The 10,287-nt window shown below is 40.1% G+C and overlaps 1 long non-coding RNA gene across 1 annotated transcript; it reads left to right on the forward strand.

Annotated features, from left to right (window-relative positions):
• The first annotated feature begins 278 nt into the window (after window positions 1–278).
• Window positions 279–9,650, forward strand: LOC104693597. The gene is made up of 4 exons (XR_752571.3): window positions 279–422; window positions 2,079–2,273; window positions 4,593–4,757; window positions 8,819–9,650. It is a non-coding gene; the product is annotated as an uncharacterized LOC104693597 (long non-coding RNA).
• The last annotated feature ends 637 nt before the right edge of the window (window positions 9,651–10,287 follow it).

Consider the following 10,287-nt stretch of genomic DNA (forward strand, 5'->3'; position numbering starts at 1 on the left):
CTTGCTTGCTTTTCTTTCTTTCTTTCTTTCTTTCTTTCTTTCTCTTGTCTCTATTTCTCTTTCTCTTTCTCTCTCTTTTTCTTTCTCTCTTTTTTTCTCTTTTTTTCTCTTTTTCTTTCTCTTCCTGTCTCTCTTTCTCTTTCTCTATTTTCTTCTTTCTTTCTTTTTCTTTCTTTCTTTCTTTCTTTCTTTCTTTCTTTCTTTCTTTCTTTCTTTCTTTCTTTCTTTCTTTCTCTCTCTCTCTCTTTTTTCTTTCTTTCTTTTCCTTCCTTCCTTCCTTCTCTTCTCACAGGAGGGAATTTAGTCACAGGTTGGAGACCCCATTTCTGCTTTCTTTTCACTTGTTAAATGTCATCCCTACAGACCCCTGGCACCTTTGTTTGGACAGGAGATCTGAAAGGAATTACATGTAAAACTCACAGGTAAGTGTTTGTTTTAGCATTCTTCACACTCCCATATTCTGTGCAATATAGAATAATTTCTGTCACAGAGCATGAATTTCTGATAGGATCAAACAAGGAAAGATGTGCCTAAACCCGAAGGTTTTTATTGTGTTTTTAAGTCTACAAATGGCGATTAAGAAAAATAAAGCAGTAAACTTAGAATCACTCCATGTGAAATCCATTTCTCTTACAGAAAACATTGTTTTGGTTTGGTTTTTTAGGTTTTTCTTAGAAAGAAAAACCTGCCGTTTTTTGAGGTCCCCTTTAGGAACCCTTTTGGTTTTAGTCCTTTTTAGACAAACCATTGCTTCCCAATTCCTACTTTGCCTTCAATAACAGTTTTATTACTGCATATCAGTACTGGCATATCTTTGATTGGATTTTCTGTGTGTGAGTGTGTGAGACTCTGCTGTAAGGAGTGGATTACTGTAAAGCTTTTATGTAGAAGAAAATAGGAAATTGAGTCTGAATTTATTTCTAAATATCATTAAATCATTGGGGATTGGCCTTAATTTGGATAAGTACCTGTAGAAACATCTGATGACATTTAAACAATATAGTCTGATATTGCACTTGAAATTTATTTAATTTATTTGGAATAAATGTGTAATATCCCCATAGCTTTTCAAATGTGCTATCACACCATTGCTGTGTTTGGAAACCTGTCTGGTCACCAAGTCTGCCTGCCACTGAATCCACCTGAGCCATGGTTATTTGTTTTCTTTGAAGCTGTTATTTTGCTATTTCAAAGGAATAATGAAAAAGAAAATACTACAGTAATCCACTGATTAATCCATAGGCTCAAAAATACTGTCTGAACTTGGATTCAAGGCTTTTTCAACTATAATTGAGTAAGGCTATAACAGCATAAGACTGAACATAGAAGAAAGCAAGAAACTTTATGAGTTAAACATTTGCTGCTGATGTTACTCAGGTGCTAAATCCAGACACTTTTCTTGCTTATTCATTAATCATGATTAATTATAGAAAAAGTAAAATAGGGAATATGAGTGTCCAGATGTTTATAAGCTCTCCAAGGGATTTTTAAGTTCCATCTTATCCGAGTGTTGAATCAAGTCTAGATGCAGAGCATCTGATTTTGTTCTGGTGCCCTCACTGTTTGTAAAAGTGGTATGGGTCACCTGGCTGGGACTTTGTCTCTGGAGATCTCAGGAGACCACTGGGGAGAGTTTGCTGCTTGGTCCTTTCAGGAAGGCAAAGAGATAATTCATTATCATCACCCGAGCTGTGATTAATTACTGCTGACCTTCAGGGATGTGGAATGCCTGGCCTAGCTAACGGATTGGGATATAATAATGAAATTATTTTAACAGTCACCATGGGAATGCTTCCACAAAGCTCTGGAGGAAAATCTGTGTGTCTCTGGTTACCAATTCAGTTCAGAGCATTTCTGAGCTCCCCAGCCTCCTGGATCCACAGAGGGATGGGGGCTGTGTTCACTCAGGTGCTGGGTTCCTGCCTCAAAACTGCCACGTGTGTGCTGACCTTATTAGCATTCAGAATGAACAAATAACAAACCCATCCTCAGCAGCTTGGATGGAGGTGGCACTGCAAGTTTTCCATCCTAAATCAAGACTGATGGAATTTCCTGTCTGTCTCCATTCCCTGTTCCAGCCATTTAGGTGGTCACTGATCAGCATTTCGGAGAGGCCCAGAAAGCTCAGTAGGATACTCATTGATGGGAAGGAAATGTTACCAAGGAATGCAGAGAAGAGGAGTCAAACACAAAATAACAGAAGTGTGGTCAGGTCATTCATCCCAGAATCCCTGCACTTGGAGGGTCCCGTGTTGGCTTATCTTGGATTGAAGGTGTGTTGTCTTCACAATGCACCAAGTCCTGGTGTATTTAAAGGCCTGTGTGAGGTAATGTGGGTTTGGCTCTGCTTGCAGTACAATGACAATAATTCAACAGCACTCCATTTATGGAAAGCTGATTTTACCCTCAAGCTTTAGACTTCTCATGGCTCAGTGTTGTGTTAATGGTTGGGCTCAATGATCTGTTTTCAGCCCTAATGATTCTCTGACAACCTGGTAACCAGAGGAATCAAAGAGTTTTTACGTTCTGTTTTTCTTTCCTTCCAGACAGGGTGGAAAATCCACCCACAATTATTTTCCCCAACACAAATTATCTTTTAAATATTTGAAATTCCTGTCTATGTTTCATTTGTGCCACTCAGCATGGATGGACTTGAGCTCCTGCAAAGGAGATTCCAGGGAGAAGTTATCAGTGCACTTTTAATTAGGCAGACTGCTAATTAGAAGCAGTCATGGGTAGAAGTTGCACCCTGGTAATGGATTACATCAGTTAGAATGAAATGGAAGCTATTTGTTTTCAACCACCATGTCTTAAAATTATTTTTAACAATCACTAATCTTCTACTTATGTCATGTACTGCGTGTGTGGCACCATCCAACATTTATGAATAAATTAACATTTCAAACAATGGAGAAAGGCTCTGTGAGAGTCTGGTAGAAGGAAATTTAAAAATTAGGAATACTTTAAAACCGAGAATGCAATGGAGGCTCAACCCACCAGGCTGAAGGCATCCAACACCCAGGGGCTTCAGTGGAGGTTTCCAGAGAGGCAGGAGAATTGTACCATGCTAACAAGGATGTGGAAGAAAGCAGGAGTGTTTTATCCATGAACCATTTCACAGAATCACAGAATGGTTTGGGTTGGAAGGGACCTTAAAGATTATCCAGTTCCAGCCTCCCTGAGTTGTTGTTCCACTGTTTATTGGTTGGTTTTCTGCAAAGGTTTCTACATGTAGGGAATATAAAAGTGCGTCTCAGAGTTTCCCATCCTTGCCAAAAAAGCTGTTATCAACACTTACAGCCACAAAAATGTGCAAGTGTTTCAGCAGGATTTGAAGTGGGAATAATGTAAAATCACAGGTGCCTGAACTACGGATCACAAATTAGAAAGACCATGTGTGGAAGAAAAAGAAACTTTCAGGCTGTCATTGTCACTTACAAAGTGGCATATATTTTGCACAAAGAACAGAAAATCTGTAAATATTCTGTGAAACTCATTGTTTTTTTTTTTTTTTTCCTTTTGTGAGCACAGAGGGAGATAAAGATTATATCATGTTCTTTTGTTGTAACACTGCAAGTTGCTCCTTCTATTGCAATTTTTTCTTAATTGTTACTGGAGAGCAGCTTCCGGTGCTGATGATCAACTTCCTTAAAAATGTCTTTTAGAACAGGTTTTTATTAGGTACTCTGCACTGCTGCTGCAAGTTATAAATGTGTCTACATTCCTAGTTCTGCCAGGCAATTATTATATATATTCTGTTCATATGCCTTTGAGGTCTAAGGAAAGATTTCTGGCAACTTCCCCGAGATTTTTCAAGTTTTTCAAGACTAGGAGATGTGGATGCTGACAGACGGTATTTTGGTTTTTTCAGCTATTGATACTCTCCATTGAATTACTATAATTTCTTCCGTGCAAATGATGGGTTTGTTCCTCTGAAGAAAAATTGCTGGAACGCTTGAATAGGGGAGCGAAAAACTAGATTTTGTATAAATATATGTGGATAGAAAACAAAGGTAAAGCGACCTGAATATTGCCATCCTAATATTCACCATTCAAAGTTACTGCCATTATTCAAAAGTCAAGGGTGTAAAACTCCATTCCAACTGAAGTAATCTTGCCATTTCATTCTTGATTTAGAAAATCCAGTGTCCAGAAGTGTCACTCTTTTGTGACAACACATAAAGACCCTGCTTGCAGTAGACAAGTGCTAAATGAGACTTGAAATACTTTGGCAGCATATTACCAGGATTTTTCTGTCATTCAACAGAGGGGAAAAAAGCATTACAGCGAATTTCATCCTTCTGACCAAAAAGAAATTACAAAACACATTATTCATCCTGCAATTTATCAGCCTGTGGAATAAACTCATCCAGCAGGGCCACGTGAGCTTTTTACACCGTCAGGTTTGCATTTTTTTTGTGACTGTTTCCTTCAATTAGGAACTCGTTGTGCTGGGCACTGTGGAAGGACACAGCAGAAAGGTGTTCTATTCTCTGAACAACCACATTATATTGACCACACCCGAGCTGGAGTTTCACTCCCTCTCTCCTCCTTGCTCCCTGATTTTTGCCGTTTCTGCCTGTTCCCTGCAGATTGTTTCTGTTCCTGGTTAAAGACGAAGAAAGAATTGGAGCTTATGAAATCGCAGAGTTTCTTTCTGTCCAGTTGGCCGAAATAATTTTCACTACATTTATGGTGGTCAAGTCTAAATAAGCGTAATTCATCAGAGCAGGGAAAATAGAGTCCACAATCACCAGGTAACTTATTCCTTGCTAGCGACCCTCTCCAATAAAGAATTGTGGGCTTCTTTTTGTTTGTTTTTCTTAATGTCTCGTTTGTAGCTTTCTCATTCTGGATTTCTTTTTCTTCTGGCTATGTGCATATGGAAAAATGAATTCTTCTTCCTCCAGCAAATGTAGCTGAGGAGTCTTAAGAATAATTTCAGCCATTTCCCTAAATTTCACATTTTCTGCAGTCATTTCTCTCGAGTCGTGGTTTCCAGACCTGTGACCATTATTGTTGTCCTCGGCTCTATTTTCTCCAGTTATTCCATGGTCATTTAGCTGTGGATTTATGCTGCTGAGTGGAGAAGAGCTGCTTCATGGGCCCTCAAAATTCCTCTTTATATTTCCAGTATGGTGTCTGCCTTTCCACAACCATGACATTATTGTCTCCTGTTCAGATTGGGAATGATTCGTTTCAGCTTGGACTGACGATAAACCCACAGAGCCATTAAGAATAAGTAAGGAAAAGAAGCCCAGAGAAACCTGTATAAATCTGTTCCACATCCTAATTTTTCCTTTTATCCAATTTTTGAGCTAGGGCACGTTGTAATGGAGTGATATAAATACTCCCATTACCCGAAGATTCCTTCCTTAAGAACTGGTTGCAGTCAGCTGCTCCCATTCTGCACTCGTGGTGCCAATTTTTTTAAAGTATCTTTAAACACAAATCAGGGATTATTTTCTGGTTTTCTCACGCTCATTGCCTTTTTTCACTGCCTGGTGTCACTTGGATGTGCTCATGCTCCACTATTGGCTCCTGTTTATTTTTGCAAAGGGAATGGACAGGAGTGCTTGGAACCCAACAGTGTTGGGGTAATTTTGTGATATTCTTAATATTGTGCCAAGGCCAAGAAACCACCTTCAAGACAGTTGGTTACTTTAATCTTCCAAAGAGGCACTTGGGGAGTTTTAGAATTTCTGTGGAAGAGAAAGGAAATGTCTCAATTTTTATCCACCTAGTTGGTTGATGGACAACATGAGTGGCTGGCAGTGAGATCTGGTGTCCTTTCATTCCCACAGAATCACAGAATCATTAGAGGTGGAAAAAACCTCCAAGATTTCCAAGTCCAAGCTTATTAAAAGCTGTTGATATTGAAGAAAGCTTCTAAGAGCTTTGGATGCCTTGTAATCTCCAATAGTAAATGTTATATTCACATTTCTATGAATTTCCCACCACACCTGGATTATGTGAGAGTTTCTGTGGCTTCAAAAAGTAACTAAATTCCTTCCAAAAGATATTGTTTTCATTTCCTCAAAAACATTGTTTCAATTTCTTCAAAAGGGAAAGGAACCCAGCTACTTCACTACCAACCTTCAGAGCTAATTGCCACGTGTGTAAATTCTGAGTCCAGAATCTTTCTCTCCAGTGTTGCTGTTAGAACAGTAAATACCTCAGCAGTGTCATTAAGCACTGATTTTCTAATAGCTGTCTGCTAAACATTGGCAATGTAAAACTAGAAAATTGCCATTAATCATTCTTAAAGTGCTATGAATACATTAATAAATTAGTTCTGTTTGATTTTTAAAAGCTGTATTTACTCCTAGGATACCAAACAGGCAAAAAGAAATGCTGAACTGGGGAACAAGAGCCAGTTCTATTTAATCCTAGGTTGCTCACATGATTCCTGTAAGTTAGATGGTAATTTCTCATCTTAAAAGCCTGCTTCCAGCCCTGTCAGCATCCTTTGGCTCTTACAGGTTAGGCTTCAGGTCTGTGCTTAGATGGTGTTTTTAAATTCTGAAATTAAATGGCAGAAAATATATCAGAGTAAGACCCACCTGAATTGCACATTTTGCAGATATCTCCGGCTTGGCATTTTCTATGGTTTCAGCATTTTGGCTTTACTTGAGAAATGTGATTCAATATTCTTTGTTCTATCTTTCATTCTGATTCAGGCCTAAATAGAGATGAGGATCAGGAATTCATGTCTGCCCTGCTCCTGCTTTTTTACCCAGATGAAGGAATGGTGAAGTCCCAAATTCTGGTTCATCCCAATCAGATTTTACTCCAGTTCTTCTGTCAGAAGTCAGTGTTGTCTCCTGCAGCCCACGTGCCAGGCCGTGTGTAGTCCAGTGGTGGTGAAGGGCTGGGAAGAGCTTTACTCCACTTTTATTCTCTCTGAGAGGAATTTCAGATTGCTCCTGGATTCCTCCCACACCGGAGCAGCAGCAGTATGTGAATAACAATGTTTCTGACCCAGACTGGGGCTTTTTTACCACAGTCTAGGTTGGCTGTGCAGAATTACAGAGCTCTCCTGAGAAAATATTCACACCAAAGTGTTTGAAAAGGCACTGGGCAGGGAACTACTTCTAGACATCCGAAGACATGATAAAATGTGCATTGATTTAACTGGCAGTTGTCTAGAATAGAAATGTCACAGTACAATAGTCCCAATTTAATGTACTTTTACACATGCAGTACAGAGAGAACACTCCAGCCTGTGATAGATAGAACAATTTCATGCCATGCCCAGGAATGCCTGACTCATTGGTCTGAGCAGCTCCTCTGCATCAATCCCTGTGCTTGTTTAATGTGAGCAGTGCAATTGAGAGGGTGCCCTGTTAACTGGAATCCCACTGCTTCTCCTTTATGCCTCGTCCTTGCCAGGGCAAAAATATCTGACCTGGCAGAGAAGGAAATGTGCAGTTCAAGTGTTCAGGGGCACAGAGTGGGGGTTGTGCCCTGGTCCCTACACTGAGACATGCTGGGAGGGGAAATGCTTGATCTGAACAGCTGCTTTGGATGTTCCTAAACTGTCATTCCCAATGGACACGGATCCTGTCATCCCCTCTTCTTCTGGAAAACCAGGAACGGGGCCAACCCCTTCCCGTTTTACATACAATAGGCACCAGCTTCCAGTGATGATGCCTCGCCCATGGAGATCCACAGCTGCTGTGATTTGAGGACAAGGCTCTGAATGCATCTCTGAAGCATTTCCTGCTGTGTAACCACGCAGAGAAAGCAAAAGCTGGAAGTGCAACTCTCTCATCCCTCATTTCCATGGTCCGAAGAATATGTGAAAGAATAGCTCATGTGCATCTTTGATAATTTATAATTAATTTAAGTGAGCCAAGAGCAAGCCAGGAAATGTCTGTCACCACTCCCAGCTTCTTGCTTTCTTTGTTCCTTCACTGGCTTTCCTCATTTGCTACCAGACCCTACTGGAAGAGGAGGCACATTTCTCCTCCTTACAGTAAATGTCAGAAGGATGCTATGTGGAAGAGCAAATAGGTCAGATCCCTGACAGTTTGACTGCTAATCAATACAGTAAGAGTTTGGAGGAATTTAATGAGTATTCTGTATTATTTTGTATGCACATGTTCAGTGTGACTTTCAACATCCTTCTTTCTTCCACCTGGGAGCTGTTAAAGTACAGGTCACCAGTGCTTTAACACTGATTTTATCACAATTTGAAAAGTAATTCTGATGAATGATTTCGTCATTGGTGTCATCATTAAACATAAGGAGTTTGATGTGGATACATTTTATTCAAGGATTTGGTGTTTGAAAGAAGATCAGAGCTGTCTGGACACACAACCCATAATTAGAGATAAGTTCCAACACAGTTTATGGGAAGGGGCAAGGCTTTAATGGATCAAGGAAATTAATTTATCAAAAAATGCTCCTGCTCAGAGTAGGTGAGGTAGGATTAATCTTTCATGTCCTGGAGTCCTTTTCCTGCATTGTTTCATTAACAGAGACAGAAATCATAAGAAATTTAAAAAAAAACAGTATTCAACATCACATTCCAAATTTATCAAAGCCAAAACCATCAAGCTAGGCATGGAGTTTAATTTGATGAGTAAATTTACAAATTTGTTTCACAACAGCAAAACTTGGTGTTTTGGGCTTTCTGGTCACTGATTTTCCACATCTGTAATTTCTTGTTTCCATTCTGAAGGAATAAAATTTTTGTATACGTCCTGATCCTTCCTTATCTCTGATCAGCTGGAGAAGATCTCTGCTCAAAGCTGAAATCCATTATATTAACACTTTCTGCATTCCCTCTTTCTTTTCTCCTCCTTGTGCATAGGGATGTGGCCTGATGTTTGTCGACTAGTGGCACCATGCTGTGAAATGGAAGATGGCATGGGCTCGTGGATAATTCAGCCTGGAAAGGGCCTCAGCAGGTCCTGCCCAACCTCGTGCTCACAGCACTGGGGTCAGACCAGGCTGCCCAGGGCTGGGGAACTTGTGAGGATGGAGATGGATGGATGGAGAACGTTCCTGGGCAGCCTCTTCCACTGGTACACTGTCCCCATGGAAAAAAAGTGTATCCTTACATCCCATCTGGTGATTCCAGAGCATCCTCTGCCAAGAAATTAGAAGGAATAAAAGGTTCTGATTGCTGAGGAAGTTGCTCCCGTCAGCACTGGACACCACAGGTCCCTTCTCACAAGACTACAAATTCCCTGAAGGATTCCTGAGCACGGGTCACACAGGTCATGGATTTGTCACTGCCACGCACCCCAGCCGTGCTCACAGCAAATAATTATCATAATTATTAATGACTTTCACCTTAGTGAATGGCAAGCAACAGTATGAGCTGGCATGAAAGCTGCCAGAAAGAAATGGAAATCTGAAATACCTGAGAAATTACTGAGTAATATCGAGGTAAACCCAGGGGAAAGCATAATGCAGGGGACAGCTAATGGTGTTTCTGCAAAGTGAATTAAATCACATTCTTCAAGTGCTAGACCAAGGGACTTCTGGTAGGGGAAGAAAAAAATCCATGCTGCTGTAATCTGTGCAAGGTGAAAATGAGAAACATAAATACAGAATAAACAGCAGGTGTGAAGAGTGGAATCCTACAAGACGGAGACAGGGAGAGAAGAAAAGAGAAAAATCTCATTAGTAACTGATTTGGTTTTAAATAATTACTGTGAGGTTGGACAGGGCTTGGAGCAACCTGGTCTAGAGGAAGGTGTCCCTGCCCATGCCAGGGGGTGGAACAAGATGAGCTTTAAGGTCTCTTCCAGCCCAAACCATGCTGGGACTCTACAACTCCATGAAATAAAATTTAAAAAATTGATCTCCCCTTCAAGAAATGCTATTTTTAAATGCATCTCTGGTTCTGTTTTGAAAACATGCAGCAAGTTAGTATTGCCTGGAATGGTTCCCATCAGTCCTGCTGCTGTGATGGTTTATTAAAGATTACAGGGAAAGAAAAAACTTGTTATTCAACTTTAAGGGACACCTGTGCTCATCCTGCTGTTGTCTAACTTGCCATTACAGGGCCTCCTGTATCTGATCTTCTCTTCTACAGAAGGAAAGGAGCGGGGGCATAATTCAGTCCAAAACCCCCAAATCTACTTTCAGATTTCAGGGTAAATTTCCTTTCAGAACTTGTGATGGTAAAGAAAAATGCAGTGACGGTTCATTTGCCAACAATAAGGCATAAAAATGTAAACACATCAAATATAAAATGTAAAGTATAAATGGATACATGTGCATAAACTTGGTATAGTGAAATAACAGGGAATTAGGAGTACAAACATGCTT

Source organism: Corvus cornix, chromosome 8, assembly GCF_000738735.6.
Source record: "Corvus cornix cornix isolate S_Up_H32 chromosome 8, ASM73873v5, whole genome shotgun sequence".
Taxonomy (NCBI): domain Eukaryota; kingdom Metazoa; phylum Chordata; class Aves; order Passeriformes; family Corvidae; genus Corvus; species Corvus cornix.